At 47.4% G+C, this 26,690-nt stretch overlaps 8 non-coding genes and 31 pseudogenes across 8 annotated transcripts; 5 read left to right on the forward strand and 34 right to left on the reverse strand.

Moving 5' to 3' along the window:
- Window positions 1-3,931: 3,931 nt before the first annotated feature.
- LOC148105212 (5S ribosomal RNA) lies at window positions 3,932-4,050 on the reverse strand (annotated as a pseudogene).
- A 1,710-nt stretch (window positions 4,051-5,760) lies between these two features.
- LOC148105213 (5S ribosomal RNA) lies at window positions 5,761-5,879 on the reverse strand (annotated as a pseudogene).
- A 390-nt stretch (window positions 5,880-6,269) lies between these two features.
- On the reverse strand, window positions 6,270-6,388 carry LOC148105214 (5S ribosomal RNA; annotated as a pseudogene).
- Window positions 6,389-6,778: 390 nt separating this feature from the next.
- Window positions 6,779-6,897, reverse strand: LOC148105215 (5S ribosomal RNA; annotated as a pseudogene).
- A 390-nt stretch (window positions 6,898-7,287) lies between these two features.
- On the reverse strand, window positions 7,288-7,406 carry LOC148105216 (5S ribosomal RNA; annotated as a pseudogene).
- A 389-nt stretch (window positions 7,407-7,795) lies between these two features.
- On the reverse strand, window positions 7,796-7,914 carry LOC148105217 (5S ribosomal RNA; annotated as a pseudogene).
- A 390-nt stretch (window positions 7,915-8,304) lies between these two features.
- LOC148105218 (5S ribosomal RNA) lies at window positions 8,305-8,423 on the reverse strand (annotated as a pseudogene).
- A 383-nt stretch (window positions 8,424-8,806) lies between these two features.
- On the reverse strand, window positions 8,807-8,925 carry LOC148105219 (5S ribosomal RNA; annotated as a pseudogene).
- Window positions 8,926-9,732: 807 nt separating this feature from the next.
- LOC148105220 (5S ribosomal RNA) lies at window positions 9,733-9,851 on the reverse strand (annotated as a pseudogene).
- A 389-nt stretch (window positions 9,852-10,240) lies between these two features.
- Window positions 10,241-10,359, reverse strand: LOC148105221 (5S ribosomal RNA; annotated as a pseudogene).
- A 390-nt stretch (window positions 10,360-10,749) lies between these two features.
- On the reverse strand, window positions 10,750-10,868 carry LOC148105222 (5S ribosomal RNA; annotated as a pseudogene).
- Window positions 10,869-11,258: 390 nt separating this feature from the next.
- On the reverse strand, window positions 11,259-11,377 carry LOC148105223 (5S ribosomal RNA; annotated as a pseudogene).
- An 807-nt stretch (window positions 11,378-12,184) lies between these two features.
- Window positions 12,185-12,303, reverse strand: LOC148105224 (5S ribosomal RNA; annotated as a pseudogene).
- Window positions 12,304-12,693: 390 nt separating this feature from the next.
- On the reverse strand, window positions 12,694-12,812 carry LOC148105225 (5S ribosomal RNA; annotated as a pseudogene).
- A 390-nt stretch (window positions 12,813-13,202) lies between these two features.
- On the reverse strand, window positions 13,203-13,321 carry LOC148105226 (5S ribosomal RNA). The gene has a single exon (XR_015718955.1). It is a non-coding gene; the product is annotated as a 5S ribosomal RNA (ribosomal RNA).
- A 390-nt stretch (window positions 13,322-13,711) lies between these two features.
- LOC148105227 (5S ribosomal RNA) lies at window positions 13,712-13,830 on the reverse strand (annotated as a pseudogene).
- A 351-nt stretch (window positions 13,831-14,181) lies between these two features.
- Window positions 14,182-14,300, reverse strand: LOC148105228 (5S ribosomal RNA). The gene has a single exon (XR_015718819.1). It is a non-coding gene; the product is annotated as a 5S ribosomal RNA (ribosomal RNA).
- Window positions 14,301-14,690: 390 nt separating this feature from the next.
- LOC148105229 (5S ribosomal RNA) lies at window positions 14,691-14,809 on the reverse strand. Its single transcript, XR_015718682.1, has one exon. It is a non-coding gene; the product is annotated as a 5S ribosomal RNA (ribosomal RNA).
- Window positions 14,810-15,160: 351 nt separating this feature from the next.
- Window positions 15,161-15,279, reverse strand: LOC148105230 (5S ribosomal RNA). Its single transcript, XR_015718828.1, has one exon. It is a non-coding gene; the product is annotated as a 5S ribosomal RNA (ribosomal RNA).
- Window positions 15,280-15,669: 390 nt separating this feature from the next.
- LOC148105231 (5S ribosomal RNA) lies at window positions 15,670-15,788 on the reverse strand. Its single transcript, XR_015718829.1, has one exon. It is a non-coding gene; the product is annotated as a 5S ribosomal RNA (ribosomal RNA).
- A 384-nt stretch (window positions 15,789-16,172) lies between these two features.
- Window positions 16,173-16,291, reverse strand: LOC148105232 (5S ribosomal RNA; annotated as a pseudogene).
- Window positions 16,292-16,642: 351 nt separating this feature from the next.
- LOC148105233 (5S ribosomal RNA) lies at window positions 16,643-16,761 on the reverse strand (annotated as a pseudogene).
- A 351-nt stretch (window positions 16,762-17,112) lies between these two features.
- On the reverse strand, window positions 17,113-17,231 carry LOC148105234 (5S ribosomal RNA; annotated as a pseudogene).
- A 351-nt stretch (window positions 17,232-17,582) lies between these two features.
- On the reverse strand, window positions 17,583-17,701 carry LOC148105235 (5S ribosomal RNA; annotated as a pseudogene).
- A 390-nt stretch (window positions 17,702-18,091) lies between these two features.
- Window positions 18,092-18,210, reverse strand: LOC148105236 (5S ribosomal RNA; annotated as a pseudogene).
- A 390-nt stretch (window positions 18,211-18,600) lies between these two features.
- LOC148105237 (5S ribosomal RNA) lies at window positions 18,601-18,719 on the reverse strand (annotated as a pseudogene).
- Window positions 18,720-19,103: 384 nt separating this feature from the next.
- On the reverse strand, window positions 19,104-19,212 carry LOC148105238 (5S ribosomal RNA; annotated as a pseudogene).
- A 389-nt stretch (window positions 19,213-19,601) lies between these two features.
- LOC148105239 (5S ribosomal RNA) lies at window positions 19,602-19,720 on the reverse strand (annotated as a pseudogene).
- Window positions 19,721-20,110: 390 nt separating this feature from the next.
- LOC148105240 (5S ribosomal RNA) lies at window positions 20,111-20,229 on the reverse strand (annotated as a pseudogene).
- Window positions 20,230-20,619: 390 nt separating this feature from the next.
- LOC148105241 (5S ribosomal RNA) lies at window positions 20,620-20,738 on the reverse strand (annotated as a pseudogene).
- Window positions 20,739-21,128: 390 nt separating this feature from the next.
- LOC148105242 (5S ribosomal RNA) lies at window positions 21,129-21,247 on the reverse strand (annotated as a pseudogene).
- Window positions 21,248-21,637: 390 nt separating this feature from the next.
- LOC148105243 (5S ribosomal RNA) lies at window positions 21,638-21,756 on the reverse strand (annotated as a pseudogene).
- Window positions 21,757-22,146: 390 nt separating this feature from the next.
- LOC148105244 (5S ribosomal RNA) lies at window positions 22,147-22,265 on the reverse strand (annotated as a pseudogene).
- Window positions 22,266-22,654: 389 nt separating this feature from the next.
- Window positions 22,655-22,773, reverse strand: LOC148105245 (5S ribosomal RNA). The gene has a single exon (XR_015718831.1). It is a non-coding gene; the product is annotated as a 5S ribosomal RNA (ribosomal RNA).
- A 1,757-nt stretch (window positions 22,774-24,530) lies between these two features.
- LOC148105246 (5S ribosomal RNA) lies at window positions 24,531-24,649 on the forward strand. Its single transcript, XR_015718832.1, has one exon. It is a non-coding gene; the product is annotated as a 5S ribosomal RNA (ribosomal RNA).
- A 390-nt stretch (window positions 24,650-25,039) lies between these two features.
- LOC148105247 (5S ribosomal RNA) lies at window positions 25,040-25,158 on the forward strand. Its single transcript, XR_015718833.1, has one exon. It is a non-coding gene; the product is annotated as a 5S ribosomal RNA (ribosomal RNA).
- Window positions 25,159-25,548: 390 nt separating this feature from the next.
- Window positions 25,549-25,667, forward strand: LOC148105248 (5S ribosomal RNA; annotated as a pseudogene).
- A 389-nt stretch (window positions 25,668-26,056) lies between these two features.
- Window positions 26,057-26,175, forward strand: LOC148105249 (5S ribosomal RNA; annotated as a pseudogene).
- A 390-nt stretch (window positions 26,176-26,565) lies between these two features.
- On the forward strand, window positions 26,566-26,684 carry LOC148105250 (5S ribosomal RNA; annotated as a pseudogene).
- Window positions 26,685-26,690: the final 6 nt, after the last annotated feature.

Below are 26,690 nucleotides of genomic sequence, written 5' to 3' on the forward strand. Positions count from 1 at the left end.
AAAACTATTAATACTTATAGCAAAACCACTCACTGAGTTTGCAAATCTAAAAGCACAAACACTGCTTTGCACTCAGTTTGCAATTTTGTAACACACACTTTGCAAAACTGTAGGCACAACTCACTGCTTACACTCAATTACCAAATTTCCAACACACTCCTAGCAAAATTATACACATGTATGGCTATCATTAACACTATTTTGCCAACTGTCTGGCACACTTTCACTTGTGAAAACTTTTTTAGATAATTAGTTCACTTTGCAATCAGCCTAAGCACTATAATACAGGTAAGCTCTGTGTGTGGAGTACAATGGAGGGAGCAGGAAGAGTGAGAAGTAGAGGAGGCCGAGGAAGAGGACGTGGAGGTGAAGAAGTAGGATGAAGAGGACGACAAGGACAAGGAGGAGCAAGAGGAGAATGAGAAGGGGGGAGAGGAGGACGAGGAGGGGGGAGAGGAAGGGTAAGAAGAGTAAGAAATAGAATTGCTGATGACATCAGAGCTACAATAGTGGACCATGTAATCAACCGTGGAATGACCCTGAGGGAAGCTGGCCAACGGGTTCAGCCTAACTCGAGCCACTACTCTGTAGCAAGCATCATAAGGACATTTTGAAATGAGAATCAGTTAGTACAGTCACTTTGCACTAAGATTTGTAGCACAACAATACCATAGATGTAAAAATACTGAAATTGTTACTTTACAGAATTGCTAGACGACCAGATGCTGGGGGCAGAGGAAGCATGTTCACTGCAGAACAAGAAACCCATATAGTCAATATGGCGATTGCAAATAATCCTATACTTGGAAATAAACACTTATGTTTGTTTTGATGTGTGTGAATAATAGTACTTGAAGTTAACTGACATAGCCTACCTTGTGCACAGAGAAAGCAAAAGCCAGATGTGTTTTTTATTCATACCATCAGTGTGCAGTTAGCGCATTGTGTGCTTAGTAGATGATGGCTTGTGTGTACTGTTTGATACGAAAACACCATTTTTACGAAGGTGTGAAGAGTTAATCTAGCTGTGTTCGCTTTTGCAAGAGAACTACAATGTTTTGATAATTGGGTGACAGGTTTTCTTATTTGTGTGTAGAGTTTTGCAAAAATAGCCAATAGTTACAAAAAATGTGCTTAAGCAATCAGAAAAAACTGTAACAACCTCAACCACTTGTAGCAGATGGCTGCCCCTCCCTCAGGTTTCATCCTGTTACAGTTTTTTCTGATGGCTTTAACCCTAACTGTGATTCTTATAGCACAATTCCTAAAACTATTAATACTTATAGCAAAACCACTCACTGAGTTTGCAAAACTAAAAGCACAAACACTTCTTTGCACTCAGTTTGCAATGTTGTAACACACACTTTGCAAGTATGTAGGCACAATTCAGTGCACAACACTCTTTTTGCAGAACTTTAAACACAACTCACTGCTTACACTCAATTACCAAGTTTCCAACACACTCCTAGCAAAATTATACACATGTATGGCTATCATTAACACTATTTTGCCAACTGTCTGGCACACTTTCACATGTGAAAACTGTTTTAGATAATTAGTCCACTTTGCAATCAGCCTAAGCACTATAAACAGGCCACAGGTAAGCTGTCTATGTGGAGTACAATGGAAGGAGCAGTAAGAGTGAGAAGAGTGAGAATCAGAGGAGGCTGAGGGAGAGGACGTGGAGGTGAAGAAGTTGGAGGAAGAGGACGTGGAGGTGAAGAAGCAAGAGGGTTAGAGGAAGTTAGAGGAAGAGGACAAGGAGGAGCAAGAGGAGGACGAGGAAGGGAAGGAGGAAGGGTAAGAAGAGTAAGAAATAGAATTACTGATGACATCAGCTCTACATTAGTGGACCATGTAATCAACCATGGAATGACCCTGAGGGAAGCTGGCCAACGGGTTCAGCCTAACTTGAGCTGCTACACTGTAGCAGGCATCATAAGGATGCCCGCAACAGAATCCGAATGAAACAAATCGACAGAGTACCTTTTGAAAGAAACAGTGAACGTGTAAAACAGCTGTGATATGACTATGTGCAGGTAAGCTATAGTATCATTGGTACTGAATTTGGAAGTGCATACTGTAGTGCCGTGCATGTGCCTGCTGTGCTGAATTTGTTTTGTCTTGTCTAGAGAGTGATGGAGCTAGAGGCAGATGCCATGGGTCATGAGCAGATTTTTGTGGATGAGGCTGGTTTCCACCTCACAAAGACAAGGAGACGTGGCAGGAACATTATTGGACACCGTGCCATAATCAATGTCCCAGGACAATGTGGTGGTAACATAACTATGTGTGTTGTTCACCATCATGCAACCCTGGGCCCATATAACACTGCACACATTATTACATTCCTGGACACCTTTGACATGCTCACCAATGTTCAGAGACCAGAGCAGACCAGATACGTCATCATATGGGACAATGTTAGTTTCCATAGATCTGCTTCGGTCCGCAACTGGTTTACAGATCACCCACTCTTCACTGTACTCAACCTCCCCCCATACTCTCCATTCTTGAACCCAATTGAAGAGTTCTTCTCTACCTGGTGCTGGAAGGTCTATGACTGTCATCCCCATCAACACATAGCCCTTTTACAGGCAATGGAGGAGGCATGTGGGGATATTGACCAGACATCATGTCGGGCCTGGATACGCCATTCCAGGAGATATTTTCCCCGGTGCCTTGGACTCGAGGACATTGCATTTGATGTTGACGAAATTTTGTGGCCGGACCCAGAGAGACGACACGATGTAGACTGATTTCTTTTTTTTCCTCAGTGAAATTACTGTTTTGTTTGGACTTGGGAATAAACACTTGTGTTTGTTTTGATGTGTGTAAATAAACACCAGTACTTGAAGTTTGGATCCCTCCATGTTTACAGACCTATGACAAAAGTATGAGCTCAAACTGACATAGCCTACTTTGTGCACAGAGAAAGCAAAAGCCAGATGTGTTTTTTATTCATACCATCAGTGTTTAGTTGGTGCATTGTGTGCTTATTAATATGATGGCTTGTGTTAACTGTTGGATACGAAAATACCATTTTTACAAAGGTGTGGAGAGTTAAGCAAGGGTTATTCGCTTTTGCAAGAAAACTACAATGTTTTGTTGATTGGGTGAAGAGTTTTCTTATTTGTGTGTAGAGTTTTGCAAAAATAGCCAATAGTTACAAAAAATGTGCTTAAGCTATCAGAAAAAACTGTAAATCCCATCGAGGAGTTCTTCTCTGCCTGGCGCTGGAAAGTGTACGACCGTCATCCTCATCAACAGGTAGCCCTTTTACAGGCAATGGAGGAGGCATGTGGAGATATTGACCAGGCATCATGTCAGGCCTGGATACGGCATTCAAGGAGATATTTTCCCCAGTGCCTTGGACTGGAGGATATCGCATGCGATGTGGACGAAATTTTGTGGCCGGACCCAGAAAGACGACATGATGTAGGCTGATTGTCTTTTTTTTTCCTTTTTTTTGTGAAATTCCTATTTTGTGTTCTGACTTTGTCTTGGTTTTGATGAGTGTGAATAAAGACCAATACTTGAAGTTTGGATCCTTGTATGTTTACATGACACTATGACAAAAGTGTGACCTCAAATTGACATCTGTACGCAGAGAAAGAAAAAGCCAGATGTGTTTTGTATTCATACCATCAGTGTGCAGTTGGCGCATTGTGTGCTTAGTAGATGATGGCTTGTGTGTACTGTTTGATACGAAATCACCATTTTTACGAAGGTGTGAAGAGTTAATCTAGCTGTGTTCGCTTTTGCAAGAGAACTACAATGTTTTGATAATTGGGTGACAGGTTTTCTTATTTGTGTGTAGAGTTTTGCAAAAATAGCCAATAGTTACAAAAAATGTGCTTAAGCAATCAGAAAAAACCTGTAATACACCCCTTCTCTGGATCAAAAGCAGTTCAATGACATGAAAATGAAAGGCTTACAGCACCAGGTATTCCCAGGCAGTCTCCCATCCTAGCACTAACCAACCCCAGCCCTGCTTAGCTTCCGAGATCAGACGAGGTCAGGCGTGCTCAGGGTGGTATGGCCGTAAGCTGCTGCCCACAGCACAATGTGTCAATTTATGGAATCAAGTGATGAGGTGGCCAGTACCTGAAGTTACGAACACAATCCTATAACCCTACCTGCATGCTTGCCTAATACCCTAACCCAAAGACTCAGTTTAGCATTTATCCAGCAGCACAGGCCCTGGATTTTTGAAGATGGCCTCAGGAACCAGCACAGGGCCTGGTGTGGTGTAGTTAGCCTCGGCCAGCAGCACTGGCCCTGGTGTGTTGTAGGTGGCCTCAGCCAGCAGAACAAGACATTGGTGAAAACAGCCAAAAGCAATGTCGTTAATGTGCGCTCATTAATGGGCAGCTGCTTTGGGTCTTTTACAATTTTTTCTGAATGCTTAAACACTAACTGTGATTCTTATAGCACAATTTCTAAAACTATTAATACTTATAGCAAAACCACTCACTGAGTTTGCAAAACTAAAAGCACAAACACTGCTTTGCACTCAGTTTGCCATTTTGTAACACACACTTTGCAAACCTGTAGCTACAATCCACTGCACAGCACTCTTTTTGCAGAACTGTAAACACAACTCACTGCTTTACACTCAATTTCCAAATGATCAACACACTCCTAGCAAAACTATACACATTTATGGCTATTATTTACACTATTTTGCCAACTGTCTGGCACACTGTCACATGTAAAAACTTTTTTAGATAATTAGTTCACTTTGCAATCAGCCCAAGCACTATAATACAGGTAAGCTCTGTGTGTGGAGTACAATTGAGGGAGCAGGAAGAGTGAGAAGTAGAGGAGGCCGAGGAAGAGGACGTGGAGGTGAAGAAGTAGGATGAAGAGGACGACAAGGACAAGGAGGAACAAGAGGAGGACGAGGAGGGGGGAGAGGACGAGGAGGGGGGAGAGGAAGGGTTAGAAGAGTAAGAAATAGAATTGCTGATGACATCAGAGCTACAATAGTGGACCATGTAATCAACCGTGGAATGACCCTGAGGGAAGCTGGCCGACGGGTTCAGCCTAACTCGAGCCGCTACACTGTAGCAAGCATCATAAGGACATTTTGAAATGAGAATCGGTTAGTACAGTCACTTTGCACTAAGATTTGTAGCACTGCCATATGCTAATGAGAAACACAACAATACCATAGATGTAAAAATACTGAAATTGTTACTTTACAGAATTGCTAGATGACCAGATGCTGGGGGCAGAGGACGCATGTTCACTGCAGACCAAGAAACCCAAATAATCAACATAGCGACTGCAAATAATCCTATACTTGGAAATAAACACTTGTGTTTGTTTTGATGTGTGTAAATAAACACCAGTACTTGAAGTTTGGATCCCTCCATGTTTACAGACCTATGACAAAAGTATGAGCTCAAACTGACATGGCCTAGCTTGTGCACAGAGAAAGCAAAAGCCAGATGTGTTTTGTATTCATACCATGAGTGTGCAGTTGGCGCATTGTGTGCTTAGTAGATGATGGCTTGTGTGTACTGTTTGATACGAAAACACCATTTTTACGAAGGTGTGAAGAGTTAATCTAGCTGTGTTCGCTTTTGCAAGAGAACTACAATGTTTTGATAATTGGGTGACAGGTTTTCTTATTTGTGTGTAGAATTTTGCAAAAATAGCCAATAGTTACAAAAATTGTGCTTAAGCAATCAGAAAAAACTGTAATAGACCCCTTCTCTGGATCAAAAGCAGTTCAATGACATGAAAATGAAAGGCTTACAGCGCCAGGTATTCCCAGGCAGTCTCCCATTCAAGTACTAACCAAGCCCAGCCCTGCTTAGCTTCCGAGATCAGACGAGGTCAGGCGTGCTCAGGGCGGTATGGCCGCAAGCTGCTGCCCAGAGCACAATGTGTCAATTTATGGAATCAAGTGATGAGGTGGCCAGTACCTGAAGTTACGAACACAATCCTGTAACCCTACCTGCATGCTTGTCTAATACCCTAACCCAAACATTCAGTTTAGCATTTATCCAGCAGCACAGGCCCTGGATTTTTGAAGATGGCCTCAGGAACCAGCACAGGGCCTGGTGTGGTGTAGTTAGCCTCGGCCAGCAGCACTGGCCCAGGTGTGTTGTAGGTGGCCTCAGCCAGCAGAACAAGACATTGGTGAAAACAGCCAAAAGCAATGTCGTTAATGTGCCCTCATTAATGGGCAGCTGCTTTGGGTCTTTGAATAGACCCCTTCTCTGGATCAAAAGCAGTTCAATGACATGAAAATGAAAGGCTTACAGCACCAAGTATTCCCAGGCAGTCTCCCATTCAAGTACTAACCAAGCCAAGCCCTGCTTAGCTTCCGAGATCAGACGAGGTCAGGCGTGCTCAGGGTGGCATGGCCGTAAGCTGCTGCCCACAGCACAATGTGTCAATTTATGGAATCAAGTGATGAGGTGGCCAGTACCTGAAGTTACGAACACAATCCTATAACCCTACCTGCATGCTTGCCTAATACCCTAACCCAAAGACTCAGTTTAGCATTTATCCAGCAGCACAGGCCCTGGATATTTGAAGATGGCCTCAGGAACCAGCACAGGGCCTGGTGTGGTGTAGTTAGCCTCGGCCAGCAGCACTGGCCCAGGTGTGTTGTAGGTCGCCTCAGCCAGCAGAACAAGACATTGGTGAAAACAGCCAAAAGCAATGTCGTTAATGTGCCCTCATTAATGGGCAGCTGCTTTGGGTCTTTTAATACACCCCTTCTCTGGATCAAAAGCAGTTCAATGACATGAAAATGAAAGGCCTACAGCACCAGGTATTCCCAGGCAGTCTCCCATCCAAGTACTAACCAAGCCCAGCCCTGCTTAGCTTCCGAGATCAGACGAGGTCAGGCGTGCTCAGGGTGGTATGGCCGTAAGCTGCTGCCCAGAGCACAATGTGTCAATTTATGGAATCAAGTGATGAGGTGGCCAGTACCTGAAGTTACGAACACAATCCTGTAACCCTACCTGCATGCTTGCCTAATACCCTAACCCAAACATTCAGTTTAGCATTTATCCAGCAGCACAGGCCCTGGATTTTTGAAGATGGCCTCAGGAACCAGCACAGGGCCTGGTGTGGTGTAGTTAGCCTCGGCCAGCAGCACTGGCCCAGGTGTGTTGTAGGTGGCCTGAGCCAGCAGAACAAGACATTGGTGAAAACAGCCAAAAGCAATGTCGTTAATGTGCCCTCATTAATGGGCAGCTGCTTTGGGTCTTTTAATACACCCCTTCTCTGGATCAAAAGCAGTTCAATGACATGAAAATGAAAGGCTTACAGCACCAGGTATTCCCACGCAGTCTCCCATCCAAGCACTAACCAAGCCCAGCCCTGCTTAGCTTCCGAGATCAGACGAGGTCAGGCGTGCTCAGGGTGGTATGGCCGTAAGCTGCTGCCCACAGCACAATGTGTCAATTTATGGAATCAAGTGATGAGGTGGCCAGTACCTGAAGTTACGAACACAATCCTATAACCCTACCTGCATGCTTGCCTAATACCCTAACCCAAAGACTCAGTTTAGCATTTATCCAGCAGCACAGGCCCTGGAATTTTGAAGATGGCCTCAGGAACCAGCACAGGGCCTGGTGTGGTGTAGTTAGCCTCGGCCAGCAGCACTGGCCCTGTGTGTTGTAGGTGGCCTCAGGTAGCAGAACAAGACATTGGTGAAAACAGCAAAAAGCAATGTTGTTAATGTGCCCTCATTAATGGGCATCTGCTTTGGGTCTTTTAATAGACCCCTTCTCTGGATCAAAAGCAGTTCAATGACATGAAAATGAAAGGCTTACAGCACCAGGTATTCCCAGGCAGTCTCCCATCCAAGTACTAACCAAGCCCAGCCCTGCTTAGCTTCCGAGATCAGACGAGGTCAGGCGTGCTCAGGGTGGTATTGCCGTAAGCTGCTGCCCACAGCACAATGTGTCAATTTATGGAATCAAGTGATGAGGTGGCCAGTACCTGATGTTACGAACACAATCCTATAACACTACCTTCATGCTTGCCTAATACCCTAAGCCAAAGACTCAGTTTAGCATTTATCCAGCAGCACAGGCCCTGGATTTTTGAAGATGGCCTCAGGAACCAGCACAGGGCCTGGTGTGGTGTAGTTAGCCTCGGCCAGCAGCACTGGCCCAGGTGTGTTGTAGGTGGCCTCAGCCAGCAGAACAAGACATTGGTGAAAACAGCCAAAAGCAATGTCGTTAATGTGCCCTCATTAATGGGCAGCTGCTTTGGGTCTTTTAATACACCCCTTCTCTGGATCAAAAGCAGTTCAATGACATGAAAATGAAAGGCTTACAGCACCAGGTATTCCCACGCAGTCTCCCATCCAAGCACTAACCAAGCCCAGCCCTGCTTAGCTTCCGAGATCAGACGAGGTCAGGCGTGCTCAGGGTGGTATGGCCGTAAGCTGCTGCCCACAGCACAATGTGTCAGTTTATGGAATCAAGTGATGAGGTGGCCAGTACCTGAATTTACGAACACAATCCTATAACCCTACCTGCATGCTTGCCTAATACCCTAACCCAAAGACTCAGTTTAGCATTTATCCAGCAGCACAGGCCCTGGAATTTTGAAGATGGCCTCAGGAACCAGCACAGGGCCTGGTGTGGTGTAGTTAGCCTCGGCCAGCAGCACTGGCCCTGTGTGTTGTAGGTGGCCTCAGGCAACAGAGCAAGACATTGGTGAAAACAGCCAAAAGCAATGTTGTTAATGTGCCCTCATTAATGGGCATCTGCTTTGGGTCTTTTAATACACCCCTTCTCTGGATCAAAAGCAGTTCAATGACATGAAAAGCTTACAGCACCAGGTATTCCCAGGCAGTCTCCCATCCAAGTACTAACCAAGCCCAGCCCTGCTTAGCTTCCGAGATCAGACGAGGTCAGGGGTGCTCAGGGTGGTATGGCCGTAAGCTGATGCCCACAGCACAATGTGTCAATTTATGGAATCAAGTGATGAGGTGGCCAGTACCTGAAGTTACGAACACAATCCTATAACCCTACCTGCATGCTTGCCTAATACCCTAACCCAAAGACTCAGTTTAGCATTTATCCAGCAGCACGGGCCCTGGATTTTTGAAGATGGCCTCAGGAACCAGCACAGGGCCTGGTGTGGTAAAGTTAGCCTCGGCCAGCAGCACTGGCCCTGGTGTGTTGTAGGTGGCCTCAGCCAGCAGAACAAGACATTGGTGAAAACAGCCAAAAGCAATGTTGTCAAAGGAGCTTGCAAAGAAAAGCGTCTGGACTTCTTTAAGTTACTTGAAGACGTTTCACCTCTCATCCGAGAGGCTTCTTCAGTTCTAAGGTCAAATGGTGGAGAGTCCCAGATATAACCCTAGTGGGAGTGTCCCCCCACAGAGGGACAAAAGGACCCCCTGATGATCCTCTAATCGCCTGAGCCAAGGTGTGGAACTGGGTGTGGGTCCCAATCAGCCAGAGTTTCGGGTGGGTTCATTGTGAAACCTGGCCCCACCTTATCATGCGAATTCCTGAGGTCAGATGGCCCAGGGTGTGAGTGGGCGTAAAGGCGTCTGGGAAGGGATCTCAAAACTGGATTATAGATGGCAGAGAGTTGGTGTCGTAAACCACCGCCTCTGTTCAAAGATGGTCGCTCACAGTGGACATAGATGTCCACTGTGCCCTCATTAATGGGCATCTGCTTTGGGTCTTTTAATACACCCCTTCTCTGGATCAAAAGCAGTTCAATGACATGAAAATGAAAGGCTTACAGCACCAGGTATTCCCAGGCCGTCTCCCATCCAAGTACTAACCAAGCCCAGCCCTGCGTAGCTTCCGAGATCAGACGAGGTCAGGCGTGCTCAGGGTGGTATGGCGGTAAGCTGATGCCCACAACACAATGTGTCAATTTATGGAATCAAGTGATGAGGTGGCCAGTACCTGAAGTTACGAACACAATCCTATAACCCTACCTGCATGCTTGCCTAATACCCAACCCAAAGACTCAGTTTAGCATTTATCCAGCAGCACAGGCCCTGGATTTTTGAAGATGGCCTCAGGAACCAGCACAGGGCCTGGTGTGGTGTAGTTAGCCTCGGCCAGCAGCACTGGCCCTGGTGTGTTGTAGGTGGCCTCAGCCAGCAGAACAAGACATTGGTGAAAACAGCCAAAAGCAATGTCGTTAATGTGCCCTCATTAATGGGCAGCTGCTTTGGGTCTGTTAATACACCCCTTCTCTGGATCAAAAGCAGTTCAATGACATGAAAATGAAAGGCTTACAGCACCAGGTATTCCCAGGCAGTCTCCCATCCAAGTACTAACCAAGCCCAGCCCTACTTAACTTCCGAGATCAGACGAGGTCTGGCGTGCTCAGGGTGGTATGGCCGTAAGCTGCTGCCCACAGCACAATGTGTCAATTTATGGAATCAAGTGATGAGGTGGCCAGTACCTGAAGTTACGAACACAATCCTATAACCCTACCTGCATGCTTGCCTAATACCCTAACCAAAAGACTCAGTTTAGCATTTATCCAGCAGCACAGGCAATGGATTTTTGAAGATGGCCTCAGGAACCAGCACAGGGCCTGGTGTGGTGTAGTTAGCCTCGGCCAGCAGCACTGGCCCTGGTGTGTTGTAGGTGGCCTCAGCCAGCAGAACAAGACATTGGTGAAAACAGCCAAAAGCAATGTCGTTAATGTGCCCTCATTAATGGGCATCTGCTTTGGGTCTTTTAATACACCCCTTCTCTGGATCAAAAGCAGTTCAATGACATGAAAATGAAAGGCTTACAGCACCAGGTATTCCCAGGCAGTCTCCCATCCAAGTACTAACCAAGCCCAGCCCTACTTAACTTCCGAGATCAGACGAGGTCTGGCGTGCTCAGGGTGGTATGGCCGTAAGCTGCTGCCCACAGCACAATGTGTCAATTTATGGAATCAAGTGATGAGGTGGCCAGTACCTGAAGTTACGAACACAATCCTATAACCCTACCTGCATGCTTGCCTAATACCCTAACCAAAAGACTCAGTTTAGCATTTATCCAGCAGCACAGGCCCTGGATTTTTGAAGATGGCCTCAGGAACCAGCACAGGGCCTGGTGTGGTGTAGTTAGCCTCGGCCAGCAGCACTGGCCCTGGTGTGTTGTAGGTGGCCTCAGCCAGCAGAACAAGACATTGGTGAAAACAGCCAAAAGCAATGTCGTTAATGTGCCCTCATTAATGGGCATCTGCTTTGGGTCTTTTAATACACCCCTTCTCTGGATCAAAAGCAGTTCAATGACATGAAAATGAAAGGCTTACAGCACCAGGTATTCCCAGGCAGTCTCCCATCCAAGTACTAACCAAGCCCAGCCCTGCTTAGCTTCCGAGATCAGACGAGGTCAAGCGTGCTCAGGGTGGTATGGCCGTAGGCTGCTGCCCACAGCACAATGTGTCAATTTATGGAATCAAGTGATGAGGTGGCCAGTACCTGAAGTTACGAACACAATCCTATAACCCTACCTGCATGCTTGCCTAATACCCTAACCCAAAGACTCAGTTTAGCATTTATCCAGCAGCACGGGCCCTGGATTTTTGAAGATGGCCTCAGGAACCAGCACAGGGCCTGGTGTGGTGTAGTTAGCCTCGGCCAGCAGCACTGGCCCTGGTGTGTTGTAGGTGGCCTCAGCCAGCAGAACAAGACATTGGTGAAAACAGCCAAAAGCAATGTTGTCAAAGGAGCTTGCAAAGAAAAGCGTCTGGACTTCTTTAAGTTACTTGAAGACGTTTCACCTCTCATCCGAGAGGCTTCTTCAGTTCTAAGGTCAAATGGTGGAGAGTCCCAGATATAACCCTAGTGGGAGTGTCCCCCCACAGAGGGACAAAAGGACCCCCTGATGATCCTCTAATCGCCTGAGCCAAGGTGTGGAACTGGGTGTGGGTCCCAATCAGCCAGAGTTTCGGGTGGGTTCATTGTGAAACCTGGCCCCACCTTATCATGCGAATTCCTGAGGTCAGATGGCCCAGGGTGTGAGTGGGCGTAAAGGCGTCTGGGAAGGGATCTCAAAACTGGATTATAGATGGCAGAGAGTTGGTGTCGTAAACCACTGCCTCTGTTCAAAGATGGTCGCTCACAGTGGACATAGATGTCCACTGTGCCCTCATTAATGGGCATCTGCTTTGGGTCTTTTAATACACCCCTTCTCTGGATCAAAAGCAGTTCAATGACATGAAAATGAAAGGCTTACAGCACCAGGTATTCCCAGGCCGTCTCCCATCCAAGTACTAACCAAGCCCAGCCCTGCTTAGCTTCCGAGATCAGACGAGGTCAGGCGTGCTCAGGGTGGTATGGCGGTAAGCTGATGCCCACAACACAATGTGTCAATTTATGGAATCAAGTGATGAGGTGGCCAGTACCTGAAGTTACGAACACAATCCTATAACCCTACCTGCATGCTTGCCTAATACCCTAACCCAAAGACTCAGTTTAGCATTTATCCAGCAGCACAGGCCCTGGATTTTTGAAGATGGCCTCAGGAACCAGCACAGGGCCTGGTGTGGTGTAGTTAGCCTCGGCCAGCAGCACTGGCCCTGGTGTGTTGTAGGTGGCCTCAGCCAGCAGAACAAGACATTGGTGAAAACAGCCAAAAGCAATGTTGTTAATGTGCCCTCATTAATGGGCATCTGCTTTGGGTCTTTTAATACACCCCTTCTCTGGATCAAAAGCAGTTCAATGACATGAAAATGAAAGGCTTACAGCACCAGGTATTCCCAGGCAGTCTCCCATCCAAGTACTAACCAAGGCCAGCCCTGCTTAGCTTCCGAGATCAGACAAGGTCAGGCGTGCTCAGGGTGGTATGGCCGTAAGCTGGTGCCCACACCACACTGTGTCAATTTATGGAATCAAGTGATGAGGTGGCCAGTACCTGATGTTACGAACACAATCCTATAACCCTACCTTCATGCTTGCCTAATAAACTAAGCCAAAGACTCAGTTTAGCATTTATCCAGAAGCACAGGCCCTGGATTTTTGAAGATGGCCTCAGGAACCAGCACAGGGCCTGGTGTGGTGTAGTTAGCCTCGGCCAGCAGCACTGGCCCTGGTGTGTTGTAGGTGGCCTCAGCCAGCAGAACAAGACATTGGTGAAAACAGCCAAAAGCAATGTCGTTAATGTGCCCTCATTAATGGGCAGCTGCTTTGGGTCTTTTAATACACCCCTTCTCTGGATCAAAAGCAGTTCAATGACATGAAAATGAAAGGCTTACAGCACCAGGTATTCCCAGGCAGTCTCCCATCCAAGTACTAACCAAGCCCAGCCCTGCTTAACTTCCGAGATCAGACGAGGTCAGGCGTGCTCAGGGTGGTATGGCCGTAAGCTGCTGCCCACAGCACAATGTGTCAATTTATGGAATCAAGTGATGAGGTGGCCAGTACCTGAAGTTACGAACACAATCCTATAACCCTACCTGCATGCTTGCCTAATACCCTAACCCAAAGACTCAGTTTAGCATTTATCCAGCAGCACAGGCCCTGGATTTTTGAAGATGGCCTCAGGAACCAGCACAGGGCCTGGTGTGGTGTAGTTAGCCTCGGCCAGCAGCACTGGCCCTGGTGTGTTGTAGGTGGCCTCAGCCAGCAGAACAAGACATTGGTGAAAACAGCCAAAAGCAATATCGTTAATATGCCCTCATTAATGGGCAGCTGCTTTGGGTCTTTTAATACACCCCTTCTCTGGATCAAAAGCAGTTCAATGACATGAAAATGAAAGGCTTACAGCACCAGGTATTCACAGGCAGTCTCCCATCCAAGAACTAACCAAGCCCAGCCCTGCTTAGCTTCCGAGATCAGACGAGGTCAGGGGTGCTCAGGGTGTTATGGCCATAAGCTGCTGCCCAGAACACAATGTGTCAATTTATGGAATCAAGTGATGAGGAGGCCAGTACCTGAAGTTACGAACACAATCCTATAACCCTACCTTCATGCTTGCCTAATACCCTAACCCAAAGACTCAGTTTAGCATTTATCCAGCAGCACAGGACCTGGATTTTTGAAGATGGCCTCAGGAACCAGCACAGGGCCTGGTGTGGTGTAGTTAGCCTCGCCCAGCAGAACAAAACATTGGTGAAAACAGCCAAAAGCAATGTCGTTAATGTGCCCTCATTAATGGGCAGCTGCTTTGGGTCTTTTAATACACCCCTTCTCTGGATCAAAAGCAGTTCAATGACATGAAAATGAAAGGCTTACAGCACCAGGTATTCCCAGGCGGTCTCCCATCCAAGTACTAACCAAGCCCAGCCCTGCTTAGCTTCCGAGATCAGACGAGGTCAGGCGTGCTCAGGGTGGTATGGCCGTAAGCTGCTGCCCACAGCACAATGTGTCAATTTATGGAATCAAGTGATGAGGTGGCCAGTACCTGAAGTTACGAACACAATCCTATAACCCTACCTGCATGCTTGCCTAATACCCTAAGCCAAAGACTCAGTTTAGCATTTATCCAGCAGCACAGGCCCTGGATTTTTGAAGATGGCCTCAGGAACCAGCACAGGGCCTGGTGTGGTGTAGTTAGCCTCGGCCAGCAGCACTGGCCCTGGTGTGTTGTAGGTGGCCTCAGCCCGCAGAACAAGACATTGGTGAAAACAGCCAAAAGCAATGTCTTTAATGTGCCCTCATTAATGGGCAGCTGTTTTGGGTCTTTTAATACACCCCTTCTCTGGATCAAAAGCAGTTCAATGACATGAAAATGAAAGGCTTACAGCACCAGGTATTCCCAGGCAGTCTCCCATCCAAGTACTAACCAAGCCCAGCCCTGCTTAACTTCCGAGATCAGACGAGGTCAGGCGTGCTCAGGGTGGTATAGCCGTAAGCTGCTGCCCACAGCACAATGTGTCAATTTATGGAATCAAGTGATGAGGTGGCCAGTACCTGAAGTTACGAACACAATCCTATAACCCTACCTGCATGCTTGCATAATACCCTAACCCAAAGACTCAGTTTAGCATTTATCCAGCAGCACAGGCCCTGGATTTTTGAAGATGGCCTCAGGAACCAGCACAGGGCCTGGTGTGTTGTAGGTGGCCTCAGCCAGCAGAACAAGACATTGGTGAAAACAGCCAAAAGCAATGTCGTTAATGTGCCCTCATTAATGGGCAGCTGCTTTGGGTCTTTTAATACACCCCTTCTCTGGATCAAAAGCAGTTCAATGACATGAAAATGAAAGGCTTACAGCACCAGGTATTCCCAGGCAGTCTCCCATCCAAGTACTAACCAAGCCCAGCCCTGCTTAGCTTCCGAGATCAGACGAGGTCAGGCGTGCTCAGGGTGGTATGGCCGTAAGCTGCGGCCCACAGCACAATGTGTCAATTTATGGAATCAAGTGATGAGGTGGCCAGTACCTGAAGTTACGAACACAATCCTATAACCCTACCTGCATGCTTGCCTAATACCCTAAGCCAAAGACTCAGTTTAGCATTTATCCAGCAGCACAGGCCCTGGATTTTTGAAGATGGCCTCAGGAACCAGCACAGGGCCTGGTGTGGTGTAGTTAGCCTCGGCCAGCAGCACTGGCCCTGGTGTGTTGTAGGTGGCCTCAGCCAGCAGAACAAGACATTGGTGAAAACAGCCAAAAGCAATGTCGTTAATGTGCCCTCATTAATGGGCAGCTGCTTTGGGTCTTTTAATACACCCCTTCTCTGGATCAAAAGCAGTTCAATGACATGAAAATGAAAGGCTTACAGCACCAGGTATTCCCAGGCAGTCTCCCATCCAAGTACTAACCAAGCCCAGCCCTGCTTAGCTTCCGAGATCAGACGAGGTCAGGCGTGCTCAGGGTGGTATGGCCGTAAGCTGCTGCCCACAGCACAATGTTTCAATTTATGGAATCAAGTGATGAGGTGGCCAGTACCTGAAGTTACGAAAACAATCCTATAAGCCTACCTGCATGCTTGCCTAATACCCTAAGCCAAAGACTCAGTTTAGCATTTATCCAGCAGCACAGGCCCTGGATTTTTGAAGATGGCCTCAGGAACCACCACAGGGCCTGGTGTGGTGTAGTTAGCCTCGGCCAGCAGCACTGGCCCTGGTGTATTGTAGGTGGCCTCAGCCAGCAGAACAAGAGATTGGTGAAAACAGCCAAAAGCAATGTCGTTAATGTGCCCTCATTAATGGGCAGCTGCTTTGGGTCTTTTAATACACCCCTTCTCTGGATCAAAAGCAGTTCAATGACATGAAAAGCTTACAGCACCAGGTATTCCCAGGCAGTCTCCCATCCAAGTACTAACCAAGCCCAGCCCTGCTTAGCTTCCGAGATCAGACGAGGTCAGGGGTGCTCAGGGTGGTATGGCCGTAAGCTGATGCCCACAGCACAATGTGTCAATTTATGGAATCAAGTGATGAGGTGGCCAGTACCTGAAGTTACGAACACAATCCTATAACCCTACCTGCATGCTTGCCTCATACCCTTACCCAAAGACTCAGTTTAGGATTTATCCAGCAGCACAGGCCCTGGATTTTTGAAGATGGCCTCAGGAACCAGCACTGGCCCTGGTGTGTTGTAGGTGGCCTCAGCCAGCAGAACAAGACATTGGTGAAAACAGCCAAAAGCAATGTCGTTAATGTGCCCTCATTAATGGGCAGCTGCTTTGGGTCTTTTAATACACCCCTTCTCTGGATCAAAAGCAGTTCAATGACATGAAAATGAAAGGCTTACAGCACCAGGTATTCCCAGGCAGTCTCCCATCCAAGTACTAACCAAGCCCAGCCCTGCTTAGCTTCCGAGATCAGACGAAGTCAGGCGTGCTCAGGGTGGTATGGCCGTAAGCTGCTGCTCACAGCACAATGTGTCAATTTATGGAATAAAGTGATGAGGTGGCCAGTACCTGAAGTTACGAACACAATCCTATAACCCTACCTGCATGCTTGCCTAATACCCTAAGCCAAAGACTCAGTTTAGCATTTATCCAGCAGCACGGGCCCTGGATTTTTGAAGATGGCCTCAGGAACCAGCACTGGCCCTGGTGTGTTGTAGGTGGCCTCAGCCAGCAGAACAAGACATTGGTGAAAACAGCCAAAAGCAATGTCGTTAATGTGCCCTCATTAATGGGCAGCTGCTTTGGGTCTTTTAATACACCCCTTCTCTGGATCAAAAGCAGTTCAATGACATGAAAATGAAAGGCTTACAGCATCAGGTATTCCCAGGCAGTCTCACATCCAAGTACTAACCAAGCCCAGCCCTGCTTGCCTTCCGAGATCAGACGAGGTCAGGCGTGCTCAGGGTGGTATGGCCGTAAGCTGCTGCCCACAGCACAATGTGTCAATTTATGGAATCAAGTGATGAGGTGGCCAGTACCTGAAGTTACGAACACAATCCTATAACCCTACCTGCATGCTTGCCTAATACCCTAAGCCAAAGACTCAGTTTAGCATTTATCCAGCAGCACAGGCCCTGGATTTTTGAAGATGGCCTCAGGAACCAGCACAGGGCCTGGTGTGTTGTAGGTGGCCTCAGCCAGCAGAACAAGACATTGGTGAAAACAGCCAAAAGCAATGTCGTTAATGTGCCCTCATTAATGGGCAACTGCTTTGGGTCTTTTAATACACCCCTTCTCTGGATCAAAAGCAGTTCAATGACATGAAAATGAAAGGCTTAAAGCACCAGGTATTCCCAGGCAGTCTCCCATCCAAGTACTAACCAAGCCCAGCCCTGCTTAGCTTCCGAGATCAGACGAGGTCAGGCGTGCTCAGGGTGGTATGGCCGTAAGCTGCTGCCCACAGCACAATGTGTCAATTTATGGAATCAAGTGATGAGGTGGCCAGTACCTGAAGTTACGAACACAATCCTATAACCCTACCTGCATGCTTGCCTCATACCCTAAGCGAAAGACTCAGTTTAGCATTTATCCAGCAGCACAGGCCCTGGATTTTTGAAGATGGTCTCAGGAACCAGCACAGGGCCTGGTGTGGTGTAGTTAGCCTCGGCCAGCAGCACTGGCCCTGGTGTGTTGTAGGTGGCCTCACCCAGCAGAACAAGACATAGGTGAAAACAGCCAAAAGCAATGTCGTTAATGTGCCCTCATTAATGGGCAGCTGCTTTGGGTCTTTTAATACACCCCTTCTCTGGATCAAAAGCAGTTCAATGACATGAAAATGAAAGACTTACAGCACCAGGTATTCCCAGGCAGTCTCCCATCCAAGTACTAACCAAGCCCAGCCCTGCTTAGCTTCCGAGATCAGACGAGGTCAGGCGTGCTCAGGGTGGTATGGCTGTAAGCTGCTGGCCACAGCACAATGTGTCAATTTATGGAATCAAGTGATGAGTTGGCCAGTACCTGGAGTTACGAACACAATCCTATAACCCTACCTGCATGCTTGCCTCATACCCTAACCCAAAGACTCAGTTTAGCATTTATCCAGCAGCACAGGCCCTGGATTTTTGAAGATGGCCTCAGGAACCAGCACAGGGCCTGGTGTGGTGTAGTTAGCCTCGGCCAGCAGCACTGGCCCTGGTGTGTTGTAGGTGGCGTCAGCCAGCAGAATAAGACATTGGTGAAAACAGCCAAAAGCAATGTCGTTAATGTGCCCTCATTAATGGGATGCTGCTTTGGGTCTTTTAATACACCCCTTCTCTAGATCAAAAGCAGTTCACTGAGATGAAAATGAAAGGCTTACAGCACCAGGTATTCCCAGGCAGTCTCCCATCCAAGTACTAACCAAGCCCAGCCCTGCTTAGCTTCCGAGATCAGACGAGGTCAGGCGTGCTCAGGGTGGTATTGCCGTAAGTTGCTCCCCACAGCACAATGTGTCAATTTATGGAATCAAGTGATGAGGTGGCCAGTACCTGAAGTTACGAACACAATCCTATAACCCTACCTGCATGCTTGCCTAATACCCTAAGCCAAAGACTCAGTTTAGCATTTATCCAGCAGCACAGGCCCTGGATTTTTGAAGATGGCCTCAGGAACCAGCACAGGGCCTGGTGTGGTGTAGTTAGCCTCGGCCAGCAGCACTGGCCCTGGTGTGTTGTAGGTGGCCTCAGCCAGCAGAACAAGACATTGGTGAAAACAGCCAAAAGAAATGTTGTTAATGTGCCCTCATTAATGGGCAGCTGCTTTGGGTCTTTTAATACACCCCTTCTCTGGATCAAAAGCAGTTCAATGACATGAAAGGCTTACAGCACCAGGTATTCCCAGTTAGTCTCCCATCCAAGTACTAACCAAGCCCAGCCCTGCTTAGCTTCCGAGATCAGGCGTGCTCAGGGTGGTATGGCTGTAAGGTGCTGGCCACAGCACAATGTGTCAATTTATGGAATCAAGTGATGAGGTGGCCAGTACCTGGAGTTACGAACACAATCCTATCACCCTACCTGCATGCTTGCCTCATACCCTAACCCAAAGACTCAGTTTAGCATTTATCCAGCAGCACAGGACCTGGATTTTTGAAGATGGCCTCAGGAACCAGCACAGGGCCTGGTTTTGTGTAGTTTACTCGGCCAGCAGCACTGGCCCTGGTGTGTTGGAGGTGGCCTCAGCCAGCAGAACAAGACATTGGTGAAAACAGCCAAAAGCAATGTCGTTAATGTGCCCTCATTAATGGGCAGCTGCTTTGGGTCTTTTAATACACCCCTTCTCTGGATCAAAAGCAGTTCAATGACATGAAAATGAAAGGCTTACAGCACCAGTTATTCCCAGGCAGTCTCCCATCCAAGTACTAACCAAGCCCAGCCCTGCTTAGCTTCCGAGATCAGACGAGGTCAGGCGTGCTCAGGGTGGTATGGCCGTAAGCTGCTGCCCACAGCACAATGTGTCAATTTATGGAATCAAGTGATGAGGTGGCCAGTACCTGAAGTTACGAACACAATCCTATAACCCTACCTGCATGCTTGCCTAATACCCTAAGCCAAAGACTCAGTTTAGCATTTATCCAGCAGCACAGGCCCTGGATTTTTGAAGATGGCCTCAGGAACCAGCACAGGGCCTGGTGTGGTGTAGTTAGCCTCGGCCAGCAGCACTGGCCCTGGTGTGTTGTAGGTGGCCTCAGCCAGCAGAACAAGACATTGGTGAAAACAGCCAAAAGCAATGTCGTTAATGTGCCCTCATTAATGGGCAGCTGCTTTGGGTCTTTTAATACACCCCTTCTCTGGATCAAAAGCAGTTCAATGACATGAAAATGAAAGGCTTACAGCACCAGGAATTCCCAGGCAGTCTCCCATCCAAGTACTAACTAAGCCCAGCCCTGCTTAGCTTCCGAGATCAGACGAGGTCAGGCGTGCTCAGGGTGGTATGGCCGTAAGCTGCTGCCCACAGCACAATGTGTCAATTTATGGAATCAAGTGATGAGGTGGCCAGTACCTGAAGTTACGAACACAATCCTATAACCCTACCTGCATGCTTGCCTAATACCCTAAGCCAAAGACTCAGTTTAGCATTTATCCAGCAGCACAGGCCCTGGATTTTTGAAGATGGCCTCAGGAACCAGCACAGGGCCTGGTGTGGTGTAGTTAGCCTCGGCCAGCAGCACTGGCCCAGGTGTGTTGCAGGTGGCCTCAGCCAGCAGAATAAGACATTGGTGAAAACAGCCAAAAGCAATGTCGTTAATGTGCCCTCATTAATGGGCAGCTGCTTTGGGTCTTTTAATACACCCCTTCTCTGGATCAAAAGCAGTTCAATGAGATGAAAAAGAAAGGCTTAAAGCACCAGGTATTCCCAAGCAGTCTCCCATCCAAGTACTAACCAAGCCCAGCCATGCTTAGCTTCCGAGATCAGACGAGGTCAGGCGTGCTCACGGTGGTATGGCCGTAAGCTGCTGGCCACAGCACAATGTGTCAATTTATGGAATCAAGTGATGAGGTGGCCAGTACCTGAAGTTACGAACACAATCCTATAACCCTACCTTCATGCTTGCCTAATACCCTAAGCCAAAGACTCAGTTTAGCATTTATCCAGCAGCACAGGACCTGGATTTTTGAAGATGGCCTCAGGAACCAGCACAGGGCCTGGTGTGGTGTAGTTAGCCTCGGCCAGCAGCACTGGCCCTGGTGTGTTGTAGGTGGCCTCAGCCAGCAGAACAAGACATTGGTGAAAACAGCCAAAAGCAATGTCGTTAATGTGCCCTCATTAATGGGCAGCTGCTTTGGGTCTTTTAATACACCCCTTCTCTGGATCAAAAGCAGTTCAATGACATGAAAATGAAAGGCTTACAGCACCAGGTATTCCCAGGCAGTCTCCCATCCAAGTACTAACCAAGCCCAGCCCTACTTAGTTTCCGAGATCAGACGAGGTCAGGCGTGCTCAGGGTGGTATGGCCGTAAGCTGATGCCCAGAACACAATGTGTCAATTTATGGAATCAAGTGATGAGGTGGCCAGTACCTGAAGTTACGAACACAATCCTATAACCCTACCTGCATGCTTGCCTAATACCCTAACCCAAAGACTCAGTTTAGCATTTATCCAGCAGCACAGGTCCTGGATTTTTGAAGATGGCCTCAGGAACCAGCACAGGGCCTGGTGTGGTGTAGTTAGCCTCGGCCAGCAGCACTGGCCCTGGTGTGTTGTAGGTGGCCTCAGCCAGCAGAACAAGACATTGGTGAAAACAGCCAAAAGCAATGTCGTTAATGTGCCCTCATTAATGGGCAGCTGCTTTGGGTCTTTTAATACACCCCTTCTCTGGATCAAAAGCAGTTCAATGACATGAAAATGAAAGGCTTACAGGACCAGGTATTCCCAGTTAGTCTCCCATTCAAGTACTAACCAAGCCCAGCCCTGCTTAGCTTCCGAGATCAGGCGAGGTCAGGCGTGCTCAGGGTGGTATGGCCGTAAGCTACTGCCCACAGCACAATGTGTCAATTTATGGAATCAAGTGATGAGGTGGCCAGTACCTGAAGTTACGAACACAATCCTATAACCCTACCTTCATGCTTGCCTAATACCCTAACCCAAAGACTCAGTTTAGCATTTATCCAGCAGCACAGGCCCTGGATTTTTGAAGATGGCCTCAGGAACCAGCACAGGGCCTGGTGTGGTGTAGTTAGCCTCGGCCAGCAGCACTGGCCCTGGTGTGTTGTAGGTGGCCTCAGCCAGCAGAACAAGACATTGGTGAAAACAGCCAAAAGCAATGTTGTTAATGTGCCCTCATTAATGGGCATCTGCTTTGGGTCTTTTAATACACCCCTTCTCTGGATCAAAAGCAGTTCAATGACATGAAAATGAAAGGCTTACAGGACCAGGTATTCCCAGTTAGTCTCCAATCCAAGTACTAACCAAGCCCAGCCCTGCTTAGCTTCCGAAATCAGACGAGGTCAGGCGTGCTCAGGGTGGTATGGCCGTAAGCTGCTGCCCACCGCACAATGTTTCAATTTATGGAATCAAGTGATGAGGTGGCCAGTACCTGAAGTTACGAACACAATCCTATAACCCTACCTGCATGCTTGCCTAATACCCTAACCCAAAGACTCATTTTATCATTTATCCAGCAGCACAGGACCTGGAATTTGAAGATGGCCTCAGGAACCAGCACAGGGCCTGGTGTGGTGTAGTTAGCCTCGGCCAGCAGCACTGGCCCTGGTGTTTTGTAGGTGGCCTCAGCCAGCAGAACAAGACATTGGTGAAAACAGCCAAAAGCAATGTTGTTAATGTGCCCTCATTAATGGGCAACTGCTTTGGGTCTTTTAATACACCCCTTCTCTGGATCAAAAGCAGTTCAATGACATGAAAATGAAAGGCTTACAGCACCAGGTATTCCCAGGCAGTCTCCCATCCAAGTACTAACCAAGCCCAGCCCTGCTTAGCTTCCGAGATCAGACGAGGTCAGGCGTGCTCAGGGTGGTATGGCCGTAAGCTGCTGCCCACAGCACAATGTGTCAATTTATGGAATCAAGTGATGAGGTGGCCAGTACCTGAAGTTACGAACACAATCCTAAAACCCTACCTGCATGCTTGCCTAATACCCTAAGCCAAAGACTCAGTTTAGCATTTATCCAGCAGCACAGGCCCTGGATTTTTGAAGATGGCCTCAGGAACCAGCACAGGGCCTGGTGTGGTGTAGTTAGCCCCTAACAGTGATTTTCATATTAATGAAGACAGGAAATGGGACGGGAAAGACGGGAAATGATGAAAATAGAATAAAGTTTTGTTTTTTCTCTAAAGTGTGTTTATCAAATTTAAATAATTGAACGTGTGAGTTACAGTGTAAACTAGAAAAATTTGCATTTCCTGCGAAAATGCTGTGTGGATGCTTTAAAGCTGAAGCTTTCTGCTGAAAACTGCTTAAAAAGCTGAAAATAGCTGAAGAAGCTTAAGTCAGTATCTGAAAAGTTGTTGAAATTGTAATAACTTTGTAGATGAATAACAACTGAGCAAAAATATAATAACTTTGAAGAAACTTAAGAAGAAACATAAAGTGTTTGCAAAAATCCTATATGAAAAGGGGAATATAGCAGAAATGTTGTAACTCAGCAGAAACATAGTAACTTGGCAGAAATAGTACAACATGGCAAAAGTGTTGTAATACAGCAGAAATGTTAATATGTAGCACAAACCTAAAAACTTTGAAAAATGTTGTAAGAGTACAACTTAATATACAGTAGTATAATAGTAACACGTAGTAGAAATGCAAAACAGGAACTGAAATAGTATAATTCAGCAGAAAAGTAATAACTTTAGCAGAAATATTGGAAATGCAAAACGGCCAGCTTCAAAAAGCTGAAGTTCTAGCTAATGTTTCTGCTAAGGCAGAAACATTAGAAAAGTTACAAAGGAACTGCCGGCAGATACACAAAGCTAAGGCAAAAATGACATGCCTAGCAATGTTTACAAATAGGAACACACACAGACACATAACCCATGTTCAGAAAACAATGCGTACAAACATAGATGCAAGCATACACACAGACATAGAAACACATACACACAAGGGCACACAGAGACAAACAGAGCATGAAGTGTCCTGTAAGTTTCTATGCCAGTCAATAAGTCTGAATCTGGTCAAGTTGAAATCACTAATGGATGCTGGTCACCAACGAATAAAAATTGAGTCACAAAGCACACACAAACACACACACTTCTGTAAAGTTATGAGAAATTCAAAAACTTTTTCAAAAACTGACATCGGCTTCTTCAGGGTTTTTTTTCAGCTTTATATTTTCAACTGTATCTATGAGAGTCAAAAAGCCTGGATCTGCTCAAGTTGAATCCACCAATCAGAGCCTTTCATTTTCATGTCATTGAACTGCTTTTGATCCAGAGAAGGGGTGTATTAAAAGACCCAAAGCAGATGCCCATTAATGAGGGCACATTAACAACATTGCTTTTGGCTGTTTTCACCAATGTCTTGTTCTGCTGGCTGAGGCCACCTACAACACACCAGGGCCAGTGCTGCTGGCCGAGGCTAACTACACCACACCAGGCCCTGTGCTGGTTCCTGAGGCCATCTTCAAAAATCCAGGGCCTGTGCTGCTGGATAAATGCTAAACTGAGTCTTTGGGTTAGGGTATTAGGCAAGCATGCAGGTAGGGTTATAGGATTGTGTTTGTAACTTCAGGTACTGGCCACCTCATCACTTGATTCCATAAATTGACACATTGTGCTGTGGGCAGCAGCTTACGGCCATACCACCCTGAGCACGCCTGACCTCGTCTGATCTCGGAAGCTAAGCAGGGCTGGGCTTGGTTAGTACTTGGATGGGAGACTGCCTGGGAATACCTGGTGCTGTAAGCCTATCATTTTCATGTCATTGAATTGCTTTTGATCCAGAGAAGGGGTGTATTAAAAGACCCAAAGCAGCTGCCCATTAATGAGGGCAAATTAACGACATTGCTTTTGGCTGTTTTCACCAATGTCTTGTTCTGCTGGCTGAGGCCACATACAACACACCAGGGCCAGTGCTGCTGGCCGAGGCTAACTACACCACACCAGGCCCTGTGCTGGTTCCTGAGGCCATCTTCAAAAATCCAGGGCCTGTGCTGCTGGATAAATGCTAAACTGAGTCTTTGGCTTAGGGTATTAGGCAAGCATGCAGGTAGGGTTTTAGGATTGTGTTTGTAACTTCAGGTACTGGCCACCTCATCACTTGATTCCATAAATTGACACATTGTGCTGTGGGCAGCAGCTTACGGCCATACCACCCTGAGCACGCCTGACCTCGTCTGATCTCGGAAGCTAAGCAGGGCTGGGCTTGGTTAGTACTTGGATGGGAGACTGCCTGGGAATACCTGGTGCTGTAAGCCTATCATTTTCATGTCATTGAATTGCTTTTGATCCAGAGAAGGGGTGTATTAAAAGACCCAAAGCAGCTGCCCATTAATGAGGGCAAATTAACGACATTGCTTTTGGCTGTTTTCACCAATGTCTTGTTCTGCTGGCTGAGGCCACATACAACACACCAGGGCCAGTGCTGCTGGCCGAGGCTAACTACACCACACCAGGCCCTGTGCTGGTTCCTGAGGCCATCTTCAAAAATCCAGGGCCTGTGCTGCTGGATAAATGCTAAACTGAGTCTTTGGCTTAGGGTATTAGGCAAGCATGCAGGTAGGGTTTTAGGATTGTGTTCGTAACTTCAGGTACTGGCCACCTCATCACTTGATTCCATAAATTGACACATTGTGCTGTGGGCAGCAGCTTACGGCCATACCACCCTGAGCACGCCTGACCTCGTCTGATCTCGGAAGCTAAGCAGGGCTGGGCTTGGTTAGTAATTGGATGGGAGACTAACTGGGAATACCTGGTGCTGTAAGCCTTTCATTTTCATGTCATTGAACTGCTTTTGATCCAGAGAAGGGGTGTATTAAAAGACCCAAAGCAGCTGCCCATTAATGAGGGCACATTAACAACATTGCTTTTGGCTGTTTTCACCAATGTCTTGTTCTGCTGGCTGAGGCCACCTACAAAACACCAGGGCCAGTGCTGCTGGCCGAGGCTAACTACACCACACCAGGCCCTGTGCTGGTTCCTGAGGCCATCTTCAAATTCCAGGTCCTGTGCTGCTGGATAAATGATAAAATGAGTCTTTGGGTTAGGGTATTAGGCAAGCATGCAGGTAGGGTTATAGGATTGTGTTCGTAACTTCAGGTTCTGGCCACCTCATCACTTGATTCCATAAATTGAAACATTGTGCGGTGGGCAGCAGCTTACGGCCATACCACCCTGAGCACGCCTGACCTCGTCTGATCTCGGAAGCTAAGCAGGGCTGGGCTTGGTTAGTACTTGGATGGGAGACTAACTGGGAATACCTGGTCCTGTAAGCCTTTCATTTTCATGTCATTGAACTGCTTTTGATCCAGAGAAGGGGTGTATTAAAAGACCCAAAGCAGATGCCCATTAATGAGGGCACATTAACAACATTGCTTTTGGCTGTTTTCACCAATGTCTTGTTCTGCTGGCTGAGGCCACCTACAACACACCAGGGCCAGTGCTGCTGGCCGAGGCTAACTACACCACACCAGGCCCTGTGCTGGTTCCTGAGGCCATCTTCAAAAATCCAGGGCCTGTGCTGCTGGATAAATGCTAAACTGAGTCTTTGGGTTAGGGTATTAGGCAAGCATGAAGGTAGGGTTATAGGATTGTGTTCGTAACTTCAGGTACTGGCCACCTCATCACTTGATTCCATAAATTGACACATTGTGCTGTGGGCAGCAGCTTACGGCCATACCACCCTGAGCACGCCTGACCTCGTCTGATCTCGGAAGCTAAGCAGGGCTGGGCTTGGTTAGTACTTGAATGGGAGACTGCCTGGGAATACCTGGTGCTGTAAGCCTTTCAT

The sequence above is a fragment of the Neolamprologus brichardi genome, chromosome 3 (genome assembly GCF_056152115.1).
Source record: "Neolamprologus brichardi isolate AB-2024 chromosome 3, ASM5615211v1, whole genome shotgun sequence".
In the NCBI taxonomy this organism is placed as follows: Eukaryota; Metazoa; Chordata; class Actinopteri; order Cichliformes; family Cichlidae; genus Neolamprologus; species Neolamprologus brichardi.